This window comes from Podarcis melisellensis, assembly GCF_964234715.1.
Source record: "Podarcis melisellensis genome assembly, chromosome: 1".
In the NCBI taxonomy this organism is placed as follows: Eukaryota; Metazoa; Chordata; class Lepidosauria; order Squamata; family Lacertidae; genus Podarcis; species Podarcis melisellensis.
In genome coordinates, this window is record NC_138528.1 from 92,985,484 (window position 1) to 93,011,396 (window position 25,913).

Genomic DNA, 25,913 nt, shown 5'->3' on the forward strand with positions numbered 1-25,913 from the left:
TTGTTAAGTCTTTTCTGCACAATCATTAAATAAAGTGCCAACGCCCTCTCTTGTGTTATTCACAATGCTGTATTTGGCCCAAGCTGCCGCTCTGTCCTCTTCTTCCAACAACTGTATGTTGCATAAAATTGTTTGGAAAGGAGCCTCAATGCATAAGCAGTCACACACGTGTGAAGCTTCTGCAGGATCTGGCACTCTGTCGCACAGGTGTTCTGACTTCATGGAGTCCCTACAAAGCAGCATACTCTCACAGGTTGGTGTCTTTGTAGAGAATCATGTACTGCACATAGGTGCTGAAGGAAGGAAATGCTACGAGGTCCCACTCCCAGTTAAACATAGCATTACCCTTCGCACAAGTAACATGGGAGTGCATGTTATGATTATGTACAAACCTATTCAGCAAGTGCAGCAAGCAATTTTAAAGACTGTATTATGGCACCAATGGCTCCAGGTATTTCCTTTGGGGAAGCCCTTCAGTGTTCTGATCAAAGTCCAGTCAAGCACAGATGGCTATCTTTTTTCAGACTATGGTATACACATCATATATCCACATGGCTATATAAACCTATGTGTGATATATTATTTATATGCCAATATTTCAATATTTAGTGAGCTTCTACCAAGGCTGTTTTATGTTCTTGTCTCACAAGCATATACACAATATACTAAGGATTGCAATCAAGGAGTTTCTTTCATGCTCTTGTTGCATTGTTATGTATGCTCTTTTTCATTGCCTGTATTTTTACCTATATTTCAAAATAAAATGCCACTGAGGTTGGGTGAGGTAATAGGGCCCTGCTAGTCCAGAGCAAGAAGCCATCTAAGTCCACTCTTCCAGTAGTGACCAGCCTCCCTAGTGTCTAGGGAGCACACAAATGAGATATGAAAGCAATCCCAGTTATTTGTCTTTAGCAGTTGTATTCAGAGACACACTGCTTCTGAACATGCATTTTAGCTCCCATTGTTAATAGCTGTTAATATTCTTCTCATCCATTGATTTTTCTGGTCCAGCTTTCCCCAATCTGACACTCCCTAAATGTTGCTATACTTCAGCTTCCAGCAACCCCACCTAATGGGAAGGGATGATGCAAGCTGCAGTTCCAACAATGCTTGGAGGGCATTGGGTTGGGGAAGGCTTCTCAAGTCCCTCTTTTTAAGCCAACTAACTCAACAACCTTTAAGTACAGCTTGTAACATTAAATGCCATAAAATACCTGATATGTTCTGGCTCATTCATCACTCCCAATGCCCTTTCTGAGTGATCAAGGTTTACAGGGCAAAGTCAATAAATAGTTGCACTAGGGCTTTTGTCCGAGACATATTGCTGCCTGTAGTGCTCCACCACATTGCAAGATAACCTGTCAGTTGAGTCTTACTTCAGCACTGTTGATAGAACAGCTTCTTCCACCGCGTCTGAGGGCAACAGTCTAGCTTATGTGGGCACACAGGGCAGCCTGAGTGGCACTCACAATCCTATCCTTCAACAACCCTCAGCCACTCCCTGCTTCCCATCATCTACTATCCGAGTCTGCTGCCTCACTCTGCCTAATGGTAGTGCTGGTCTTGCTCCTACCCCATTTTTACAAGTAACGGACAAGGCCCTGGCATACATGGGATTATGCCACAATTCATGTGCTTTTATTAGTGTCTTTATTATTCAAGAGAATACAGGGGTTACAATGAGTTGTTTTAAAGGAATACCCTTCAGGCTGCCTGACTGCTGCATTTTCTCCACCCTGTGACCTGAAGCAGCATTTCCTGTTCTTTGGTGCACAAGTCTCATGAGGGATAAATTTATCAGTGGTTAGTAGTCATGATGGCTCTGCGGAACCTCAGCAGTATGCCTACTGAACATCAGTTGCTAGAGAGCAGCAACCAAAGAAGGCTGTTGCATTCATACTTCCCAGAGGCATATGGTTGGCCACTGTGGTAAACAATGTTGGATAAGATGGACCATAGGTTTAATCCAGCACAGCTCCTGAATGAGGTTCTTGCTAGAGTGCTTCCTATTGAATAGGAGAGTCCTTGCAGAGCCTGGGTGATTGATGCTTTGTTTAGCAGAGTGGTTGGAGCAACCCAGTTGGTTGGATGAGCAGGGTATAAGTAATAAATTTGTTGTTGTTGTTGTTGTTGTTGCTCTGATCATGTGGGGAGCCCTTACCTTTTGCAACAGACTCCATGGCTAAAGTTTTTAGACAGGTACAAAGAGGAGAGCATGGTTTGGCTAAAACTGAAGCATGTAGCTTTTGGAACCACTCCTGTATCACCACCATTGTTTGAGCACTGTAGAGCATGGAATGAAGCAGTGCTGAAACCTGGATTGAATTAATCACCCAGATGATCTACATTGGGAAGTTACCTGCTTGAAATCTCATCAATGACATCAGTGATGAATGGAGGCAGGAGGGGAGATGGGTCATAAAAGGAAATTGCCACAGTCACCCCTACCTTGCACACCAGCACATCTCCCTTTAGTTCCCCACCTCTTTCCCATCATCTCAATAAATATATCTGTATTTTAAAAGGAAGGTTCCCTAGGCAATTCACGCAGCTGCTGTTCTCTCAGCAAAATAACTGTAAGGTGATTCTCTGAAAATATAATTGGCTTCTCACTTCTGTGTATCGTTGTGCTATTCCATCACCTTTCCCTAACCCAACGCTCTCCAGATGTTTTAGACTACAATTCCCATCAGCCCGAAGCAGCAGCACTCACATTGGATGCAAGTTTTGTGCAGTGCTTTGAAAACTGGAATAGGATTAGGACCTTGGGAGACCTGGGCTCACTGGGTGACCTTAGGCCAGTCACTGTCTCCCATCGTAACCAACCTCATAGGATTGTTGTGAGAATAAAACAGGGAGGATGAGAACTTTGCCCACCATCTTGAGCTCCATAAATGCATCAATGATTAAATCAGTGGATGAATTAAAACAATATTTAGTTTAACAGATCTGCTGCTAATCTAAAAGGAATGCTATTTTATTGCTTTTGTGTAGAATAATGATAATTTTAAAAGATGCAAGGGAGAAGCAGAGATCCCCCAAAATGTTGATTTTAATCAGTTGCTCTCTTGCCATTTCAATTCATAGTACAGCTCAGATGAAAATTTTGTGTTATATTCCTTTAGCAGAAAGAAGTTGCTTCGATATTATATCACATTGGTGATTTATTTTGTTTTAGTATGAGATACTAACATAAAGGGGTATATGTTTACATAAAAGTGCAACACTGAACGAGGTTACAATAGACAAGCATTTGCATAGAAATGCATATAAGCTTTGTAGCTGTACTACAAAAACATTTCATCTCTCCTCCTCCAAATAGTTAATTAGGATGCAAATACTGATTATTTTAAGCTTTACAAAGGAGTTCATTGCATAATAGAGTGGCTGTTTCATGCGGCTCATATGATAAAATTCTCACCAGTCTTAAAATGACAGATGTAATATTACCTTTAATAAGTGTCTACCGATGCATGCAAATTGAATTAAATAGTGGGAGTACAAATTTGTCTGATAATTAAGATAAAAATTCATGTCAGCTTAAACCCTGGTGTATATTAGTAACCCTGTATACTTCTTTTGCCACTGTTCTCAACCAATTATTTTAAATGTCGAATTCTTGATTACTGCTAATATGCAGACTTAAGAAATGTTTAAAAATGATCTATGGAAATTATTAAACAAACAATAGGCTTCTTTTTAAAAGCATCTTCAATATGAGCAAATTATCACCATAATTTCAAAAGTCATATGGATTTCTAAATTGCTCCCAATTTCAAATATGATACATTTATATAAGACTAACACTTTTTAAATAATACAGTCACAGAGCTAGTTATTCATCCTTTAAGGTTCCATTGGGGTTCTTATCTTAACTCAAGACATTTTTTAAAGTGCTGCTAAATAACTGTTTTTAGCTTGGAACGTATCAGGTGTGGCTGCTATTAATAGAAGAGCTCATTTCAAGCTGGGTGTACATTCTAGCAATTAAAGGTTTTACATGCATTTTTCAGATACAGGATTTGGGATGCAATCCTATGTCTACTCACCAGGGAATGCACTCTACTGAAACAAGTGATATATGCTTCTGAGTAGACTTGTATAGGATGCACTGTGAATCATTACTTGTAAAAGCAGCTTAATAGTGAATTTCTATGCTAAAGTAAGTCCCATGGGTTCAAATATGGCTTACTCCCAGGTAATTGAGTAAAGGAGAATAGGATAAGTGAGCCTAAATGCACATCTACCAAGAGGATGTTCGATTTGAAGCATGGTATGATGAAGCCACAGAACTAGAGCCGTTGTTCAGTCTAGGCAAAAATGGATCAGCTGATGAAAAATGTCTAACCATTACTCCTCTTTGAAATAAAGAGGCTGACAGCAGTGAACTTTGCCAGGGACAAAGGAGAGGAACAGAGAGATGTGGACCCACCACACTGCTTGCTGAGCTCACTCTGTCCCCCATGTACACACCACCAAGAAAGGGGTTGAAAGAGGTTGCAAATCTGCTTTAAAATCACCTATGCTGGTTTAAATGCATTGATGTGAATGCAGAAACTGACTTAAGCATATACAATCTGTGTCACCATAGGATGTGACTAGGTGACCTGTGTGGCTGCTGTCCAAGGTGCTGCTCACAGTTAATGGGCACCTTCAAGACCCACCTGCTATACCTTCTTTTGGTTCTTTATCTTTAAACTAGTATTGGGCAACTCTGCAACTAGAGGGCTGCCCTCTGACAGCCCTTGAAAGAATGGCTCCCCTATTCTCCCACCTAACATCTTTGGCAGCACCAAATCATCTCGTGCTGTGAGCCATAAGGGAGCCAACAGCTAAGTTAAGTTTAGAATCCATTTACCATCTTTCCCTTTCCTGATTGGTCACATCAGAAAGGACATGAATGCTACAGATGTGCATGGTGAATGGCAACTGTTCATGCAGTTCGGGTGTGGTTGTGTGTGCAAACAGATGGCGGCAGTGGGTCGAAGTTCCTGGAAGCTGCCATGTGCATTCCTCTGCCTCTCTTAGAAGGCCACTTCAGATATGAGCTGGAGGTGGCAAAGTGTCCCCTGGTAGCCATTCTTCGATAGCAGAAGGATCCCCTGGTAAGCTTATAGGTAGTAGTAGGCAGCGGGAACAATGCCATTATCTGCAACAGGGAGCTATACTCCACAGTTCAATTTAATTATCCACAATGCCCTGGTCTCGTATCTCTCAGGGACATTGCAGGGCATTAGAAATGTCAAGTAGCCATTAGTGATGGTGGTGGTAGGCAAGGCTGAATGTGGAGCTGGAGTTGGCCCAGGCTCTAGAGGTTGCTGCAGTTCCAGTGGCACCTTAAGGATGCAAGCAGTAGGAGTCAAAGTGATGAGGCAATGCCACAGATACACCCTCCCAACACTGGCACCACTGCAGCTTACTTGGACAGTGCACACTTAGCCAGCATTGTCCCATTGAACTCAGTGGGGCTCACTTCTAAGTCAATGGATACAGGATTGCATTGTAAATGTCTTTCCTGCGGGGAGTAATACAGTCTTTACTCAGTCCTTCTCTTAAATATAAGCGATGCAGTCAAGATGTCAACAAAGCAGGCCATTGCATGGAAACTGCTGAGTGGAGTCAAGATTGAAAATAACAGGTTGTCTGTCAAACTGACAAAGCTAGTACAGATATTGTCTGTCTTGGCACGGACCAGCCCATTATATCATAAAAACAAAACAAATCACAACACTGAGGCTGTAGCTCTATGCAGGCTTATTTGAGAGTCAGCCCCATTGAGAACAGCGGGATTTAACATCTGAAAAAAGAGGCATGGGGTTATATATATATTATTCATTTGTTTCATTTATATCCCACATCTACTATTTCTTTCTCTCACCTAACCTATAGTCTAAATTTCTCCGTCTCTATTCCTTTTTGGGTTTTGTTACAGCATTTCCAATTCCAACAAAGTCCTTTATGATTGGGTGTGTGTTCCAGCTTGATGTCAGCCCTGTAAACTAGGTTGCAACCATTCCCATTTTATAGATGGGAAGCAGAGCAATAATTACTCTATTACAACATGTCTGTGGCAGAGGAGGAGCCCAGTCTCTCAGACAAAGACTGCAAAGGGTTATAAATGACTTGATCAGGATGATGACCTTGCATAACATCACAAAGCTCTTCAGTCCTTCCCACCAACGGAAGGTTAAGTAATACACAATTAAGTTCCACATGCTCAGAATCTCTCAACGCAAAGCCCACACAACCAGTAATAAACTTTGGATAACTTCATGCTGGTAGTATTGTCTCCATTTGTTACAACAATGTCTAATTTGGTTTGTGAAGCGTAAGGGTTATAAAGGATTGCATTGCCTAATATGTGGAATTACAGAGCTGAATTAAGTTTGAAAGCCAAGAATGGCCTAACAGAGAAAGAGCCTATGATTAACCATCACCACCCTTTTCCTGCCACACCTGAACAAGACAGTCATTACATCAGTGTTGGACAAGTGGAAGGCCACAGAGGTGTGTTTTACATCTCAATTTTCACCCTTTCAATGGCATGGCCCTGGCAAGAGACAGACAAATTCTGCATGGCTGTACTTGCTTAAATGTGTCTCAACCTAAAACTTATATAACTGCGCAGTAGATACTTTCTACCAAGGGAAAAGAGCAAGACGGACATTCACAGTGCCATATCCTAAAGTGAAAGAGTGTATCACTGCTTGTGAGGTTAGCTAGCAACGGATCAGAGGCTGGATAGTGAGCTGCAAAGTGTGTGGCTTCCGCAGTTGTGTAAGGCACAATTTCCTTCCTTGTGCTGAACAGCAGGCCGGTACAAATGTGTGTGTTTTATGGTAGTACAGTCCTTGTGTGTGTACTGTAGCCCCTCAGTTTCTAAGCAGGCTGGAAAATCACTTTTAAAAAAAGAACTATACATATGGAAACCATACTCTGGGTGTCATTCATAGGGAGGGAACAACATTGGAGGAGCCTGTTTGTATGGAACTTTGTGTGCATATATGATCTTTATGTGCATTCCAGAACTGTAAGGCAGGTCTTAGGCTGTACTTCAAAATGGACAACTCTTCAGTGGAAATCTGAGAAAGTATATTGGGATCATCAGCAGTAAGCAGACGGGTGGAAAATCTCCTTTCTATTCCTGATATTGGATCACATAATCAGCTGAAACAGGGATGGGAACTCTGATTCTCCAGACACTGTTGAACTTTCATAATCCCTAAACTTTGACCATGTTGGCTGGAGTTTTCCCCACCCTGAGTGTAAAATATGCTACACATAGGGACATGATAACTGCCTCGCTGAATCAATCCAAGGACCTTTGGGTCTAGCATATTGCTTCCAGCAGCAGCCAGGCAGGTGCCACTGGGCACTCAAGAATTACATGGCGGTGATGGCCCTCCCCTGTTTGTCTCCAGCACCCGAAATTCATGGATGCACTGTTTCTGCTCATGGAGGTTTTGCTCATTGATAGGTCTTTCCCCATGAATGTTTGAGAGAAGACTAGGTCATTATTTTTGGTTGTGTGGTACTCTCCATGATGTGTTGGGATGCAGCCCCAATCCCAACCAAAATTGTTCAGAATCACATCAGTCCCACTGCATTAAGTTGGTCTTGCCCCCAGCTCAGCACACAAAGGGTTGCTGCCTTAGCCAAAGCAAGTCTCTAGAAAGTGTCTGGCCCAACAATATTCCTTGGGTCCTACAATCAGATTCTGTCCACTTGATCCTGTGTATTTTTCTGAGTGCTACCATGTTCTTAATGGAATAAAAAGTAAGAGGGCTGGTATGTTAATTCACACAGCCACTCCTGGCTATAAATGACTATTCAATCTGCATTTCTTCAATGAAGTGCTAGCCACTTCTCAAAATGAGAATACACTGGAGGGGAAATGGCTAACTGTGGTCTTTAATTTGTCAATAATGATTTTAGACCATGACCCTTAATAGGACATTGTCACATTTGCTGTGATTTATGCCTTGTGTGATGACATCAGTACCAATACTGCTGATAAAAGAACACTTATATTGAAGCAAACAGGATGATGAATGGAGTACAAGTCTACTTACTCATCTCATTACTGACTCTTCTGTTCACCACCGAACTAATGTAGCGAGTCATTGTGTGCCTTGGGAGTATTTTGCAGATTGAATTTAATGGCAGACAGGCAGGATATATACAATTGCACTAGCATTTGAAATGGCAAGATAGCAAGGGGGGTGTTATATATAAAAAATGAACATGCATGTTGGGGAAGTGACAAATAAGAACTAACTTCTTCAAGTGAGGTTGCAAACTCAGAAGAAAAAGGGGGGAAAATATGCCCCTGTTTCCTTCAGACTTTCCACAATTTAAATGAAAAGGCGACTAAAATATATATTGAAATGCTTTGGATTTCAATATTTGAGGATTATTTCAATATTTCATTCTTCGACCTCATTCCAGTACAACATCACTGAATTGTGTAAGGTAGCTTTTGCTAATCTAGTGTCCTTGTACTCCAATGCCCATCAACTCTAGACCATAGTGTCCAAGACATCTGAAAGGCACCAAGTTGGGGAAGGCTGGTGTCAAATATTTTAAATTTGAGTGAGTCTGCATTCAAGTAACAACCAGCACTTATATAGTTAGCTGTACCATTTATACATATGTTCCTTTCATTTATTTTTAAATAGTTTTCATTATTAAGTAACAGACATAGTATAGAAACATCAAAAATGGAGACATGGAGTTTGTTCTGCACTGAATTAACAAAGTTCAGGAAAATGCAAAACCTTATGTACTGTTGGGCTCTTTGTAACAAATACCATTGCTCTAAGTGATGATTTGTACCTCTCTGTTTTACATGTTTATTTCTGTGAAGGGTCTGTTACTTAATAAAAATCATTTATACCAATGTTTCAAGATGTGTTACTTTGCGTTCTGAACATGCATTGTGTGCCTTGCTGTTCTCTATCTACCTATAATAGTCGGTCAGTTTCTATGACAATGATATTACTTAATTGCTGTGTTTTAATCTCAGTTGAGGGGGACGTGGGTGGTGCTGTGGGTTAAACCACAGAGCCTAGGGCTTGCTGATCAGAAGGTCGGCTGTTCGAATCCCCACAACAGGGTGAGCTCCCGTTGCTCGGTCCCTGCTCCTGCCAACCTAGCAGTTCGAAAGCACATCAAAGTGCAAGTAAATAGGTATCGCTCCCACGGGAAGGTAAACGGCATTTCCGTGCGCTGCTCTGGTTCGCCAGAAGCGGCTTAGTCATACTGGCCACATGACCCGGAAGCTGTACGCCGACTCTCTCGGCCAGTAAAGCGAGATGAGTGCTGCAACCCCAGAGTCGGCCACGACTGGACCTAATGGTCAGGGGTCCCTTTACCTTAATCTCAGTTGAGTTCATGCACCACAATGTTAAACATGGGAGGCCAACATAAACAGACTTGAACTGAACCACTTATTATTTTTAAGATATATAAAACACATTTCAATATGAGTATAGCTGGGAAATGTCTACTCTGATGGGCAGTGATTACCCAAGATCTGAGACAATAAGGTTTTCCCCCAGTCCTTCTAGATGAGAAGCTTTTAACTGAGGTATGGGGAACCTATGACGCTCCAGATGTTGTTGGACTCCAACTCCCTTTAGCTTCAGGCAGCATAGCCAACCATGAACATCTGGTAAACCACAGGTTCTTCATCCCTCTTTTAACTGGAGCTTCTGGTTGTCCTGAACCCCCGGCCTACCTGGGAGCAAGTCCCACAGGTGTATACAGTATGTCAAGTCCAAAATCCAACAGTCAGAAAACACAGTCCAGTCCAGGGGCAGTCCAAATAAGCCAAGTCTGAAGTCCAGCAGCCAACAAACACAGTCTAGAGTCAAACCCAAAGCACAGCTCCATAGAGATCTAGGCACATCCAAGCCAAGGTCCATCAACATGGGCAGTTGAGCAGAAACAGTACCTCAGCTCTGCTGCCCTTTTATACCAGGCAGCATCTAGGCTCGATGAGGCATGTGACCCTCACCTGTTCTGAGCCTAATCCAGCTGAGGAATCACACCCCTCCTCCAGAAATAATGAACCTCACCTGGCCAGCTAGTGAGTTGGGCTATGTGTCCTGGCCTGCCTCAGCCGCCTAGAGTGAATCTCTCACTGCTCCAGAGCCCGCCTTGTTCATAGAGATGGCAGCCTCTCTGGCTCTGATGAAGGGTCCCACTCTTCTGGTCCCTGCACACTGACCCCAATCCTTTCACCATCCTCTTGCATCATGAACAAAACCCACTGCAAAAGGGTTGGATAAGCAGAACAAATGTATCCCCGTGTTCTGCATGTATATATAAATGCATACTTTTAAAAAGACATAGGACATGATGTCCTGGAAGATTTTTCCTGTCCATTCACTTTGAATGAGTGGAAGCTGAACAGGATCTTGGCTGCACCCTTGTGCAGCTCCCATTGATTTCCATTGGCCTTGCATGGGAGAACTTCCAGTAGACAGCACCCAAAGTCATCAACAGATATTAGCCACTCAAACTAAATAATTTATACATTAACAACATCTCTAATGAGATCCGCTCCTTAAGTATAAATACTGTGGGCCATTAATGGAAAAGTCTGCCAGCATAATAAGAAATGGAAGGAATCCCCTTGGGAGCTGCAAGTCATGTGGATGTCACCAATAATTCTCCTAGTCTTTGTGAGCTAGTGATTTTGCATGTAGAGAAGGGTGTTAAAAGCAGTTTTATTAGTCGGGTTTTAGTGCTGTGGCCAGCTGCACTCTTTGCTCTATAAAAGGTAATTACTTCCAAATAGTAACAAGCTAATTGATTGCTAATTAAATCAATTGGCACACTAACCGCTGTCAGAGGGTGACAGATTAGCCAGTCACGTGACAGGGCATTTGTAATGAAAAGTGGACATGGTCTGAGTGTGATTGACACCCTAGATGAAAAGTGATTTGGGATCTCATAGGTGGTCATGAAGGGGGCATGGCAAACATGATTGATTCAATGGTGGCTGTCAGAGAGGAAATGAGAACTGAATGGGATTTCGTGTCTGCCTTGGAAACTCACCACATGATGCTCCACGTTGTTCACATGTAAATAAGCTGGACAGAGGTCTCTCACAAATGAAGTGTAAGCATGTGAGAGAAATTGGGGTGGGGGTGGGGAGGTGCTAGAGGAAGCAATTAAAGCTAATACACTTAGGAAGATGTAAAAAACATAGAGAAGAAAAAAAATGCTTGCTAAGGAAAAAGAAGAGATCTGTCACCTGTATAAACCACTCTAGCTTTATTGGCTTTAGTGGTTCTTGGTCACATGATGCCATCTGCCAATGTGGTTTCCTTGGTTTACCTCAGCTAAGAAACTGCCTTTTAAGGAGTTTTATCCATTTGTTTACTCTTCCCACAAATGATCTTTACATGGAATTCTGACCTTAAGATATGAATATCACTTTTTCTTGCTGATCTTTTCAGCAGCGATATATTCTATCATTTATATTTTAAGTCATATTTTCCCCTCCTTTAATTAAGCAGCAAAAAATAGTCTTGGCTAAGTTCCATTGATGGCTTTAGTTAGTCATGACTAAGTTGTTCCAAAGAGCACAAAATATGGTCTGAAGCTCAACATCAAAAAAACCAAGATCATGGGCACTGGTCCCATCACCTCCTGGCAAATAGAAGGGGGAGAAATGGAGGCAGAGAGAGATTTTACTTTCTTGGGCTCCATGATCACTGCAGTTGGTGACAGCAGTCACGAAATTAAAAGACGCCTGCTTCTTGGGGAAAAAAGCAATGACAAACCTAGACAGCATCCTAAAAAGCAGAGACATCACCTTGCCAACAAAGGTCCGTATAGTAAAGGCCATGGTTTTCCCAGTAGTGATGTATGGAAGTGAGAGCTGGACCATAAAGAAGGCTGATCGCCGAAGAATTGATGCTTTTGAATTATGGTGCTGGAGGAGACTCTTGAGAGTCCTGTGGACTGCAAGAACATCAAACGTATCCATTCTTAAGGAAATCAGCCCTGAGTGCTCACTGGAAGGACAGATCCTGAAGCTGAGGCTCCAATACTTTGGCCACCTCATGAGAAGAGAAGACTCCCTGGAAAAGACCCTGATGTTGGGAAAGATGGAGGGCACAAGAAGAAGGGGACAACAGAGGATGAGATGGTTGGACAGTGTTCTCGAAGCTACAAACATGAGTCTGACCAAACTGTGGGAAGCAGTGGAAGACAGGAGTGCCTGGCGTGCTCTGGTCCATGGGGTCATGAAGAGTCAGACACAACTAAACGACTAAACAACAACAACAACAAGTTGTTCCAATGGGGCTTAGTCAAGACTGATTTTAGCTGGATCTAGAGCAATGGCTTTTATTTATTTTTTAAAAAACTAGAATGACATGTGAGAGGTTCAGAAAACGAGTTTAAATGCTATACATTGTTTCATTATTTCAAAACCACATACTTGCAGCAAAATAATGCATTCATGAGCCTTGTTTCTAAGATCTGAAAAAAACACTCCCTTAATTTTTTAAAAATTGGGTGATTTCAGAATTATCTTCTCAGAAAATCAACTTTCCCTTGGGAAATTAGCAGTAGAATTCTCCAATAACCAACCAAGCTTTTAAACAAAATTACTGTGCTTATATGAGGAGATATTCAGCATATGTTGACATTTAATAGAGTGAGCATTATACATATGGTTTAATAAGGCTCTACTTAAGGCCAGGAGATAAAGGCCAGGATGTATTAGCATTTAGTGCAGTGATAAGGTGCTTGACTTTGAGGGGGGGAAATGCCTGATCCTCTATCTATATGATGAAGTATCAATCCATTCATCCATTTAGAACAATGGAAATAACTGTTTTGAGCTGCCTTTGCCTACACACAGAATCCATCCAACCTACTCTAGAACATTTAACACCCATGACGTCATATGGCCAGCTTCATACTTTTAAAACAGATTTCATAAGTACATGCTATCTTTGTTTGTTTAGTATATCTATCTCCTTCTTTTCTTTCATCATGGAACCCAAGGAAACTTAAACAGGAATTTCCAGGCAATCTGTCATCCAGATACCAATCAGGCCTTCTTAGCTTTAGCAAGGTGGTCAGATCACGTGGTTAGTAGTTATGATAGCCTGAGACTATTTCAATATTCTGATACTATATCTCCCTGATTAACAAAATTGAAAAAATGACAAATCAAAAGATATGCCTTTCTTGTGAATTTCTCTGGCCCACTAAAGACATATAGGAGTGGGCAGTAGGGAGATTAAGATCTACTGGTAGATTTCTGAGTGATTTGCAGTACTTCACCAAGGATCTCTTAAGTTGTAGTTGCTTAACCATAGCAACAATACAGGGGAATCGCTTCCTAAATTAGCCTGATGGACTTTGGGGAAAAACTAGGAATGGATTCCAGTACGAAAGAACAGTGGGCTCTGTTCTGGTCCTTGAAAATAAATTCTTGGGATGAGATGTACCCAGATGTCCTTTTGTTTGCTCCTCTTTCTAGACAGCTGTTTTGCACTGCTCATGGACCACTGCTCATAGACCTGAGAATTGCATGTAATGCACTGCATTGCATTCTACACTCTATTTCTGTACACCTGTACATGTCTACATTCTCTGAATGGAGAGCGGTTTATACATTCTGAAATAAATAAAATAAAATTTTATAAAACTGAACATATATATTGGGTTGCTTTTATCCAATGTGATGTGAGTGCAGGGCAGCTCACACAATGACACCTTCACACCTCCTCTTCTCCACCCCCCCAATCCCTCCCTGAAAGTTAGAGGACCCTCAAGAAAGTCCTGGGATGCAGCAGAGGGGGCTGCAGTGTCATGTTGCTCTTGCAATGTGTCTTGGCCAGATTTGGGGGAATCGTCAATGCAGTTCTTTGTTTAATCCTAAAGTAAGGAATAGACAGACACCCCCAGGGGAAATTCACATCTTAAGGACACCAGCAATGAGATATCTGACTTCAAAAAGTAATGGGACTTGGAGAAAGACTTCATTGATGGGTTTGGGGCAAAGGGGGTTTACACAGGACCAAGCACGTCTTGAGATATTCCAGATCCATACCAATTAAATATGGAGTGTAATCTATGCCAGGAGCAGCCAACATGGTGGCCTCCAGGATTACAACTCACATCATCCCTAACCAGTGGTCATGCTATCTGTGCAGGAGTCCAACAACATCAAGACACTGGGTACCTCTGGACCATACAATGCTGAAGTAGGTGGTAGAAGCTGGCTTACTATGCGGGCTAAGTTTTTTGGAGTGCCTTTCAGGAATCACAGCAGCTCTTGCCCACGAGGCTTGCCAAGTGATGTGTACGCCTTGTGGTGAAAACCAGCCCGCAGTGCAGCGCAATGCCATACAAAAAGCCGTCTGGTGTAAATCAGCCTGTATCGTCATGATAAATAAGTCAACTCAAAATAGCTTTGTTCTGGGTGTGCTGTAAAGAGGGTGACTGTGAGAGAATGGAAAATGTAAATGTTCAGTGTCATAAAAGCAGAAAATAAAGAGGAAGGGGAGTTGAATGGGGAGATATCTTGGGTGCTGGGAAAGATAAAATGGCACCAGCGAATGCCAGGCATAATAGGAGCAGGTGCGGTTGCCCATCCTTCACAATACAACCCACGGCTGTCTTGCTGTGGCTGTCCTGTTCCAGTCACAGCCCTCCCCAGGGGGCGCATTACCAGAAGTGCCAGAAATATCTGAAATGTGGGCTTAAAAAAAATATGATGATAGGGACGGACGCTTAACTTGAAGCTGCAGCATCATCCATAAGCCATTGCATCTGTGACCCAACACTGCTTTCTGATCCAGGTTTCCTGCCATGAAAAGCTAATGCATTTTACCACTTGCCCTCTCTGCCCCATCCCTTTTATTAAATGTACAGCACACGATAAGGACCGGCCAGGATAGGAAGATAACTAGACAGAGCATTTGTACTCCAAAGTCTGTCCTTTCATCCAAGAGAGCAGGTTGCAAGCAAATCCGCTAATCCCCAAAAGAAAACACACACGCGTGCATGAACAAAACAGTTGATTGAGGGAAAAGGTGTTTGGGAAAGGTTTAAACAGCTGGTGTAGCCTAGGAGGAAGGCACATTACTAAGGAGAAGGGCTGGGGGTTTCATTATTTCTTCGTCTTGTCAGATGCCTTTTCATTCAGTAGCCCCAATCCTACTTGTTACAAGAACCACAGAGCAGAGATTGTGGACCTACACAGCAATTCTGAAAGAACAGATAGAAAAATGAAAGGATTTAAGAAGAGGGGAGGGGATTGAATTTTAACTCCATCTAGTAGATTTCTGAAATCCTTGATTTAGCGTTGCATGCTGTCAATCTGAGATGACTGGGAATTAAAAAAAAAAAACCTATCAAAAACCCTTCTCCCTTAATCTACTCTTTGCAGGTGATAGAGAGTGAATGGGAAGATTCTCCGCTCAGTGATAACTAAATTCTAAGAGTAAGATAAAGGCTGCAGTGAAATTGCATACACACCAGGAAAACACAGTCTCCAGTTCCAAAAGGGCAGCCATAGGCTGAAATAGGAAGTGCTATAGGGTAGAAGTCTCCAGCATTTTCAGACCTGTGACCCACTTTTAGCCCAAGCAGGCATTTTGGAACCCATATATTTTGTATGGTGGTAGGAGCTGCTGTTGTGTCCCACCTTAGGCCAGGCTGTGATCCAGTAGTGAGTACTGATCCACCAGTTGAAGATCAGTGTGATAGGTCACATTGCAAACTAATTGGTTTTGTGCAGAACAGGCATTCTTTTGACAATGGCTGGCTTCATCATGCAAAATGGTTGCGAGGATCAAGTCTCCTTGAGAAGAATGTGGAACAAATGGAAGACACTGCAACAGGAGGGAAGTTGAAACATTCTCTAGAAACTTGTGATTGCTGAATAATTATTTATTTACCCAGCATTTGCCCCTGTGATTGCCTATTTCAGTCCGTCCCGTCCCCCGTCCCCCAATGGAGGATGTTGTATTCTTCAGGTTTTATTGTATTGTTTTTATGGAAACTGTTAAAAGCCACTCAGGAAGTTTCTCAAGGAAGGGTGTTATATAAATGTTTACACAAATAAACAAAATGGGGCATCATTCTGTAGCCTAAAATAAAATGGCTGCTCTTAGCATACAATAGCATCGTTCTTTCTTTTTTTTTTTACTAATAAAAGAAATGTCACAAATACCACCATTTTGTATTCAATGCATGGTATTTAACCTGATGCTTATTGAATTAACTTCGCTTGTGCCACCAAAATGAGTGTTACACTTTCAGAATCTTTACCAAATTTCTTCTTCTTCTTCTTCTTCTTCTTCTTCTTCTTCTTCTTCTTCTTCTTCTTCTTCTTCTTCTTCTTCTTCTTCTTCTTCTCCTCCTCCTCCTCCTCCTCTCTCCCTTCCTCCCTCTCATATGCTTTTTAATCTATATTATAGCAATGAACAGCACCAAACTAGAAAACCCAAGTGACTGCTATTTTCTGATATGGCACAGAACTCAATAATAATTGAAAACCTATAATCTCTGACATTATGGAAGGAATAAGAGATTAGAATCTCAATACATGGATGTTATGAAAATTCTTCCATTGGATGATATTGGATATCCATCGCCATAATGTTTATCATCCTTATCTGATACAGGAGAATGATCAATACTATATTATTATTATTGGCAATCTAGAAAGTCTTCTATCTAAAGAAATCCTGCGTTGCTCTGTGAATATTACTTTTTTAGTAGCTTTGATAGTGCAGCCATTTTAGAGAAGACTAAAGATGGATTCATGTGATCTTTGAACCTGGGGCTGAGTGCTCATTTTCTGGATGGGAGGAAGGATATGTTTGTGATTAAACACCTTGTAGCAGAGTGTTGTCAGTTGACTCTGCCACATTCCGTATTCTCCCTTGCTGAATTCATTTAAGGAATGCTTGAACTGGTGTGCATAGCAGAATGTGGATGGGTGTTTTTTCCCATTATTAAATAGTAAGTAAGCCTGTTGCATGTTCAAGGATTATGATAATTAGCTCTGTGGCTGAAGTCTTAAGTGCTGTTGTCCTGGAATAAGCCTCAATGGACCCAGTGGGACTTACTTCTGAGTAAATATGTCTAAAGTGTACATTCTAAGAAACTGAACTTCATGGAAAATTTCATTCACATGGATCATCTTAAAATGCAATTTCTTTTCTTATTAATTCATTGAGAATGGTTAAAAAATGCAGGAGAATTTTTGGGCACAGCTCTAGTCAAGGCTGGTTTAAGTGCTTGCATTTCCTCTCTGTGTGTGCTCCGTCTTAACTACCATTTAGGAGGAGTCCAGTAGTGCGATGTTCCCCACATAATTAAAGCACATGGTTCCTTCCTACGTGGGGAAAGTTCTTTTCCACAAAATAAAGTCACAAAACACTAGAAGCGAACTTTGCTTTAAAATAGATCTACATCTATCTCTGTGATATGTTTTGAACCCACTTTAGAGTATTGCAGTTCTGTCTGTATGAAAACACTGAGTGGAAGAATGCATCCTATTGACATAGTAAACTATACAGTATTTCAGTGCACTCATTGTGTGGTGCTGGCCCTACCATTAGACAGAGTGAGGCAGCTGCTTTGGGGTATCATGAAAAAGCAGTGACATGTTAGCTGTTCAGTTTATTTGCATCAAATTTGTACTGCCATAGAGGGGCAGAGGTACTTCTGGTGTTTTCTGCCTCAAAGGGCAAAATAACTTGACCAGCCTTACGTACCATCTGCTGCTCTACCTCAGGCAGCAAAATGTCCTGGCCGTGTTGTGTCTCCCAGTAATCACCTCCTTAAGAGGTCAGCAGGCAATAGCACCATTCAGCCATTCACTGCCCTGTGCAATTACCATAGTTCAAGAGGTGGCAATCCTGTTTGCCCTAACCTTCCCTACACATCTCCGTCACAGTTCCCGTAGCACCTCTACACATTTGGGGCCTATAAACCTGCATCGGGGAGCTGTTTTACTCTAGGAGGCTCCCTGAACAACCAAGAACCCTTATCTTCAAGTTCAAAAGGCTCGCTGCTGGAGATGTTCAGCCCCCAACATTGGGGTGGGTGGGCTGCAGGGATGGGGATGTGTGTGAAGAAGGCAGAGTCAATGGACTCAATTCTTCTCTCCTTCTTGCCTGATGGTAATTGAATATGAGTGTGTGGGTAGGTGGGTGGGTGGAGAGAACAACTGGATAGAGCTAATGTCTCTATTGCCAATCAGATGAATGACAGTCGAGCATCAATATCACCATCCCAAAGGATCCTGCATTTATCAGATTTTTTGATGTTATTATGGTTTAACCTTTCCTTGGAGAGAGAGATGAATAAGCATTTCCACAGAGCAATGTCCATGCAACAAAACCCAAACTACATAGAAAAAAATACCATGCCATTTCTAAATCTCATCCCCTGATCCCCCTTTGAAGAAACTTCAGATTTGAAATGGGATTTTAATGAAATGCCTCATATCCAGTTTTTGCGAGCTTCATGCATACGGCTTCATAACACCATCTCCAAGAGATATATGCACTGGAACAGGGAGGAAGAAAGGTGCCAATTTGATTTTTCGAAATGACCTCGGGCGATTGATTATGTGACTTCATAAGCAGACTTGAAGGCTAACCCTTACTAAGTAAGGAAGACCCACAAAGATTAAAAGAGGAGCAGAGAACAGCTCTGGTAGGAAGTGCTGAAAATCTGCTGTCTGTCAAATATGCAAACATGTCCCTGTGCAATTTTGAAAAAGCAAGGGACGCCATTCATTGCAGCTCGGTCGTTTCCTACTAAGAGTCAGACAACAGCAGCTTCACTCTGTTTCTCAGAGTCCAGTAAGAAACACAAAATCTTTTCCTATCTCTTTGTCATGTTCTCACACTCCCCATCAAACACAAGCCTTTGAATGAAATGGTAAGATTTAGTATCACACTTGCATAATAATTTAACAAGTGGACCTCGGAGAGCGAGAATAGATGTAGGGGTAGAAATGCTAAAATACTGCTTTGCCAAGGAAATTGATGGGGCTGCTCATGAAAAATTGGTGAAGGAAAATGAAAGGATGAAGCACAAGGAAGAATCCGAGACAATCATTTCCCCCTCCTTGTCATTCTATAAAAGCTAGAAACATTCCCGACTCAGATAGCTCAAACTCTCGGAGAGCCGTAACTTTCAACTATTATTCAGAGAGCCTGGCCACACTGGAGAAATAGCTCACTCTTCTGACCCAGCCGGCAGGTTGCCTTAGGGTGTGGAGAAGCTCAAGATGGTGCTTTGGCTGTTGGATTAGATTTCGGATAGCTGTAATTTGACAGCAACCACTGAGGGCAGATCTCCTCTTGCACCTGCTACGTAGCAGCTGTGGGTTGGGAGAAAGCAACAGGAAGCCATACAACAAGAGGTTGACCCGAGGCTATGCTGTAGATACTAGGCTGTGGAATCAGATCCCACATTTTGCAGAAGCTGGACATTTCTCCTAAAATATTTACTGGATGGTGCCTATAGCTTTCACTTTCTGTTGTAAAACAAAACAAAACAAAACAAAACACATTAATTAGAAACCAAGCATTGTATGAATGGGAGGGAGAGATTCCCCCTTAGCACAGTGGTGTGAAACCTGTGCCCTCCCCACTCTATGTTGTTGAACTCCAACTCCCTTCAGCCCTAGCCAACGTAGACTGGGCAATGGTGGGAGATGCAGTCCAACAATATTGTAGTACTATGGGTTTCCTATCCTTGCTTTAGCTGATTATGTGACTACGGTCTCAGGTAAGATATAGATTTGGCTCCCTATCTTCCCTCCTTAATGCTGATGACCCCAGTCAACAGCCTCTTAGCACTGAAGAGTTATCCATTTTGAAGCACCAATTTCAACGAACAAATCTCGGCACCCTTAACAAACTGCCACAGCTGTTTTAAGCCATATGATGCTGCTGTAAATGCAGATATAGTGCAGATGGGGCTTCAAGCTCTGTGTGGTTGCTGGATTCCTGCTGCGCTTTGGATCATGGGGTCGGTATGTTTATTTTGTACCTAAGGAACACAAAGAACACGAGGGCACGCGTCTGGCTGAAGCAGAGCACAAAATAGTCTATTTATACAGGACCTAGATCATTATTAAAACAAAACTCCTGCTGGCTTTGTTGTGAATTTTGCAAGAACTAGGATGGTAGGGCTGAATATTAATAGCTGTTCTGCTCAATGAAAGCCATGTTAACATCCAGAATTGGTTTATTTAGAATACTGCTCAAGCCTTTTTCTTCTTCTTTATTTGCTCCTTATGTCTATTTGGGGCACCCCCCTACAATTACTGCTGAAAACAAAGAAATAAGCCTTATCGGGACCTAGAGCCCAATATCTTGCACCAGCATAGAGGAGATATTTTGATGATACAGTTTTCATTACTAAAAAATGCTATAGGATAATAAATTAATTCAATGTTGTGCACTTATCTATTAGACACATTACTACAGAAATATAAAAATGTTAATTATTCATTATCATCCCTGTGATTATTTGTTGCCGCTGATAATTACATTGAATGTATTTTATATCAGTAATAACCTTCTGTCTACATTTACGACATATCATATCTGGGGGGCTTGTCAAGCTTTTTCCCCAAAGTCTTTTCTTTATTAAGACACAGACCTCAAGAGTACATAACCTTTATGTTGAAGGCAGATTTTTTCCCCTCCTTCATATAAAGAGCAAATATTATAGATTAATTAATCCAATGTGATTATAATTTAATCACCCTTCCTCAGTGCTCACTGGGGACTCGGCTGTTATTCAGTGGCTCATTCATATTGTTGTGAAGTATAAACGCAGGCATAAAAATATTTGTGCCCTGTTCATTCATGGAACAGCAAACAGAGGTCCATGACCCCAATCCCACTTTAGTCACACTCAAACTTGGTGTTAAATGTGTGGCCAATCATGCCGAAAGATGGACGGGAATGCAAAGTTGAAAGAATGTTGGACTGAAGCACAACACAGGGCAGACAGAATCCACCCTCACTCCTATGTTCTACCATTTAAAGCAATGTAGTGCAGACTCCATCCTCCCTCATATATACTCAGGCACATGTGAATTATCTGATTTGTACCAAGACATGTGAGCAATCTAAAGCTTTTTTATGTTTATGAAGCACAAAGAATGAGCACCAGTTTTTTTCAAAACCACAATAATACTTTCAAAACAGTAGAAGTCCTTTTACAGCCTCAGACTTTGGTTTCAATATTCAGGCTGCAATTCTATATGCACTTAAAAAGGTAAAGGGACTCCTGACCCTTAGGTCCAGACGCGGACGACTCTGGGGTTGCGGCGCTCATCTTGCTTTAGTAGCTGAGGGAGCCGGCGTACTGCTTCCAGGTCATGTGGCCAGCATGACTAAGCCGCTTCTGGCAAACCAGAGCAGTGCATGGAAACGCTGTTTACCTTCCAGCTGGAACATAGGGTTGAATGAAAGGAAACTCTGTGCTGAGTTTTCCAGCCTTTGGAGGTAACGTGGGCAAGTCTGAGGATCAGGGCCTTTTCAGTTGTGGCCCCCACTCTATAGAATTGGTTCCCTCTGGTAGCTCATTTTGCTCATTTGTAGTAAAACTGGGAATAAATAACCTCGTTTGTTTTCAGGGTGTCAGAGAGTTATGACTGCCCTCAGAAATCTCCCTATTGAAGGCATTGAAGTATTTTCCACCCTTGCCACTCTGCCACCTGCTGTCCTCAATCAGGAATGACATGCCCCGGGAATGGGGGGAAATGAGGTCATAAGAGCAGCTGTCTTGTGTCAGACCAAAGGCATATTTAGTCCAGTCTTTGGTTCTAAATGCATTGTGGCCAACCAGGTGCATATGAAAACCCCCACAAGGGGAACATCAGCCCCAACCCCAATGAGAAGGAAAACCTTTGGAAAAATACAACCACTGATGGAAGGACTGGTTGAAGGTTAAATTCTCCTCTCTGCATTCCACCTTGCTGGTGTGAGTCCAGTAGGGCTTGGATTTGACAGGTCACTGGTCACACTCCCTCTCCCAACAAGGCGGAACTGCTACACTAGTGTAAACCGTGGTTGACCAATTTGGTGTTCTCCAGATATTTTGGACTGCAATTCCCATCAGCCCTGGCCACCATGGCAAACCTTCAGGGATGATGGGAATTGTAGTCCACAACATCTGGAGGGCATCATGTTGGCTGCCCAGGTATAAACAAAACAAACCTGGAACTAAATGAAACATGGTGAGGCAGCCAGGTGTATTTTATGCACATATCTGCCCCATTCACATATAGAGAGTGCAGGAAACTGTTTAAAGCTGTGTACCAGAGACCAGCTTTGCTTCATTTCTCTGCTTGCTCCTTTCTGTGTAAAAGGTAGACCTCCATCTCTGTCTCCATATATGAACAGGAAAGAGACACTCATGGCTGCCCCACCGCATCAACCCCATAGTTTGCAGTGGGGTTCACTCCAGGCCCATGTTAGCTGGACTGGAACCATTATCTATGTATTACCAAGACTGTACAGCACAGTTTAAAACCAATAATTGTCTTGGGTGTTGGTAGCACTCTTGTGAAACACAGTGTTCTCAACCTGTACGTACCTGACCAAAAGCTACATGTCCAAACCTATTTTTATAAAGCCAGATTTGTTACTCACAGATGGAGAATCTCTTTTTCACTCTAGTCTGTCATGGAAAGAGTGTCTGTTCATGTGTGCATGTGCACATTTCTTGGAATTAAAGCATAGCCACTGGATAATTTAAATCTTTAATTTGCAAATATCTGCCAAAATGCTTTCATACTGCTCTCCCTCAGTTTTGTTTTTTTGGAGGAAATGTAAATTTCTGTGCCAGAGACCTTTGGATAAAGTGTAACTTGTGAGTGCAAATGAAATTACTATTTGATCAAAAAAAAGAAACATTTGGACTGCTAACTCTTGTGACAACAGTGTTTAATTAAATGAAGTTTAATATTTTAGAGACTATCTTGTTTGAGGAAGCTAAGCTAATGTTTCATTAATACTTTAGGAGGAAGTCAAAGTTACATGAGATTTAAATTGCAAAGTCTGTCTTCTTTCATCACCAAAGCCTATGGAATATATCACTTGGGCTCTAAAAAGCATTGTAGTTTCAGTATGTCCCTGACAGAAAACCACATGAATGGGATTCCATAATGGAGCATTACCCTGAAAAAATGATAATATTTTTATTAGTGAAATGTAGTTTTGATCAGGGAGGAGTACATGTTGTACCATTGCATCTGCGCAGCCCCAACCTTACAGCAAATCTCTCTCCCTCCCCCACTGCCATGGTAAATGGCACTATGGCACTGCTGCCTCCCACTATTGTGCCACCTACCACCTTGTCACTGTGGCAGAGCTATAAGATAGTAGGGTGTGGCTGTCAGCTGGCCCACAGAAGAGGAAAGGGGATTAGGTCCTGCAGCAGCTCTCCGTTTGTGGAATGCTTTCCCCAAGGAGTTTCATTGGGCACCTTCATTATACATCTTTATGCACCAAGCGAAAACCTTCCTCTTCAACCTTGCCATTGGCTGATTAAAATTCTATGGCCTTTTAAATGTACTTGTGGGAAGGGTGGCGACAGCAATTGTTTTGTTTCATTAATTTTGTGCTTCTGTTTCATTAATTTTGTGCTTCTGTCCCAGGGGTCAGCAAGGTTTATCTTGCCTGGGCTGGATCGGTCCCATGGAGGTCCCTCCGTGGACCAGATTGCATGTGAGCCTGTGATTTTCAGCATCTGCATGTGTGCAGACGCAGCTTTCGCCACCACAGAAGCGAGCCCCCACGCCCTGCTGCGCTGGTTTAGCGCAGCGTGCGAGCAGGCGACTCGGTTCAGGGGTGGTTCGTGGGCCGGTCAAACGACCTCCACTAACTTTAGGTTAGTGATCCCTGTTCTATCCTGTGTTTTTGAACTGCCCTGAGATCTTTGGATAAAGGGTGGTATATAAATTTAATAAATAATCAACTGAAAATGCAAATAGATTGGGGTGAGAGTGGCTGGCAGATGGGCAGCTGTGCATGTAGCAGCAGCAGCAGCAAGTGCTCTGGCAATGTTGGAACATGTATAGCATTAGAACTGCTTTAGCAGGCAGGCTAGGAGGTGCAGAGCTACTACTCTTTAAATCCACTACAAGGGAAAAAGGGCTGACTCTAGCTAATGGGAGGGCCGTCCCTGAATCTGTCCACCCAGAAACAAAGGGTCACAGCAAAGAAAGGAGGCGATTTTCTTTCTAACTCAGTGCTGGTACCACAGGTGTTACCTCATCAGGTGCTATGGGGTTTGGTAGCATTGCTGTGCCGGTGGCTTCTTGGGGAGGTGGGGAATAGCTGTCCTTTGCCCCTAGCAGAAGCACTGGGTATGGACAGTGAGTTACATCTAGGCATGGGAGAACCTGCCAGTTTTGATTCCCCTCACTTTTCCATTTTTCCATGTTCTCCACATTCGTTTGCAATTTTTGTCAAAAAATTCTCATCAAACTTCATCTGCGTTTTAGTGAGAATGTCACCTAATGTAGCCATTTTTGTATGCAATTTCACCTAACTTGCATTCCCCCCCCCAAGCTATTCCCCTTAATATAATGCATTTCTGTACATTCTTTTAATTACATATGGTGCTATGTGCATTTCTGTACATATTACTTGACTGGAGTACTGCTTTGCAAAATTCAAAGGGGGGGGGCTGTGTTTTGTTTGCATATTTTGAAGGGGGGCTGTGTTTTGTTTCAGGTTTTTATTTTGGAAAGCGTGAATTAGTTTTAGGCTTGCCTTCCAAAGCAAACTGAAACAAATTTGTCTCCATTCCTTGTTACCCCAATTCCTCCCACATATAAACACACTCCCTGAAATGTTCACAGGGCTTCAGCCTCCTTTTCATTCCTAAAACACACACACACACAAAAACATCAAAACAGTCTGTAGTGTTACATCTGAATGTGGGATTTTGTTGAAAGGTAAGGAACTATCATTTTGGAAAAGCCCCACCTTATGAATGTTGAACAGTGGGAGCTTTTAAATTCAGCTTTGAAGAGTGAGGGTGTTCCCAATGTGACTATTGACACACACACTAACAGGTTAACAGGTCATCTGAATCCACGCTTCATGAGCTGTGCAGGAAGTCTTTCTAAAATACTTGATCACCAGGCATACCCAGAGTCGCTTCACAGAATGCATTTGGGGGAAAGACAATTTGTTACTCACCTTGCTACCCTGTTTTATCCCCAAGTCATTTATGTTCACAGTTGCTGCCCTATATTTAAATAGGCTCATTTGCAGGATAGGTCTCCAAATGCTGGTGTGTGTGAGGGTGGAACATTACAGTTAAAGAGCTTTGCCTGCAGCTATATCCCCGCCCCAAGCTGTGTTCTTGGCAACGTTTTGTAAGTTAAATGTGATTAGGCTGAATGAACATTTGGGTTGGAATCCAAAGGAATACTGAGGCAGTAATCTAGATGGTGAGAAAAATGACACTACTGAAATGAGCTTTTCTGTCAAGAACAAACCTCTACTCGGCCATTTGGAAAAAGAGTACTGATGAGTGCAACACCTTTCAGTCTCCAAATATAATGCCCAAGCCGGCCCTATTATTAGGTAAAATGAGGGGGCTTCTTCAGGCAACTGATACTGGATGTTACCAAAGGGTTGAAAACAAAAACAAGAACAAAACAAACAAATAGCATCCCTTTCCCTCACCCCACCCCACAATTTTTTTTTAAAAAAGGATATAGGATGTTAGTCAGCCCAATGCCTGCTTGAAGAGGACCGTTTTCGCCATTTTCAGCCTATACTGCTAATGCTACCTGTGAAAAGTCAGGGCACACAATAAACATTCCTCTCCTCCTGCTTTCATTAGAGACTTGTGGGATGCTTAGAAGGATCAGC